The sequence below is a fragment of the Cibotium barometz genome, chromosome 49 (genome assembly GCF_041138505.1).
Source record: "Cibotium barometz isolate CiBa-2024 chromosome 49, ASM4113850v1, whole genome shotgun sequence".
In the NCBI taxonomy this organism is placed as follows: domain Eukaryota; kingdom Viridiplantae; phylum Streptophyta; class Polypodiopsida; order Cyatheales; family Cibotiaceae; genus Cibotium; species Cibotium barometz.
The window spans coordinates 6,784,727-6,786,234 of record NC_141094.1 but is presented as its reverse complement, the minus strand read 5'-3'; the positions used below and the strand labels follow the sequence as shown (position 1 = coordinate 6,786,234).

The 1,508-nt window shown below is 43.4% G+C and overlaps 1 pseudogene; it reads left to right on the top strand.

The window, feature by feature from the left end:
* Nucleotides 1-383: 383 nt before the first annotated feature.
* LOC147610235 (uncharacterized) lies at nucleotides 384-1,306 on the top strand (annotated as a pseudogene).
* Nucleotides 1,307-1,508: the final 202 nt, after the last annotated feature.

The following is a 1,508-nucleotide window of genomic DNA, read 5'->3' as shown; positions in this document are numbered from 1 at the left end:
AATCATCCAATGGTGGGAGTTGTCACTAGATCCCATGGGAAAGTGCAAAGGACTGCGGAAAGCTTGCCGAAATCAACCCAATTAGAAGGAGGAAAAGTAAGCATGCTTAAGGAGGCATCTTTAGAGGAAGTTGCAGAGAGTCAAGAGCCCAGTGATGACGGATGAGCAATCGTCTGATCAACCTCCCATAGCACGCGTAGGAAAAGGCCCTCACTTCCAACTTTTGGTGTAACACCTTTCCCTGATAGATTAAAAGTACCACGTGCTAAGAAGGTCGGGATAGGTGCTAAAGTTGATCCAAAACCTCAATTTGATTTATGGGATATATTGGAACGGTGTGAGGTGTCTATTAGTCTACCTACATTAGCGGAGATCTCTCCAATATGTCGAAAGCAGATGTATCAACGACTTGCACCTCGACGTCCGCGGGTGAGAAAAGAAGTGACCCTATAGAACCTTTGGAAACAGGAGTGCAAGTAATTGATATGTTTATGGATTCTGAGGCTCCGACTATTACGGTAGAAATTGGACATCATCAGGTCATGGGGGTACAACTAGATGGAGGAGCTGCGGCGGTGAATCTCATGACTGAACACACGATGGAAAAGTTGGGCCTAAAGGGTTTAGAGCCCACAAATATCATGTTGCGAGTAGTAGATCAACGTCGAGTGAAACCATTAGGTCTGCTTCAAGGAGTAAAGACTATAATAGCTGGATTGGAGTTTTGCGTTACCTATCTAGTAGTGCGACCGCATTCCTATGGTGCAGCGTTTCCAATCTTGGTAGGACGACCTTGGTTAGTACAAGCTCGATGTGTTCAAAAGTGGCATAAAGGGATAATAACCATAGGTCCACGCACGGATAGAGTTCAATTGAGGGTTGTGTCTAAAGAATTCTTGAGGGAGTTCACTAAACCACCTTCTACAACCGAAGAAATGACGGGATATGGAAGTGATACATCCGTTTTGGTGAGGAAGTAGTCCAAGAACGCTTTTCATTAAATAAAGATAAGTATGCTCGTTTTCTTCAAAATGGGTATCAAATGCAAATGGTTGATACGGAGGAGCCTATAATGCAAAATAGAGAGTGCTCTAACTTTGCTTTGGATGCTGGTATGGGAGAATATCGAGTGCATTTTTCTTCAGAGAATGACTCTGACAATGACATTACCGATTGGTTGTCATCACCAGAGGAGTGTTTAGTGGATTGCTTTTGCATGGATACAATCAAGCAGAGGAGAGCAGACGATACCACAATTGCTTCACGTGGAAGTACACAGACACAAAAGGTGTACCTCTTGAAGTAGTCAAGCACACCATTCCAATGGTTGATGGAGCCAGGCCGATCAAATAATAGGCTTATTCAATGAACCCAAAATATTCCAAGATGGTCTGCAAAGAGATCGACAGACTTATCGATGCCAGATTCATCTATTAAATTGAGCATATGGAATGGGTATCACCCATTGTGATAGTGCCCAAGAAGAATGAAAAAGTCAGTGTGCGTGT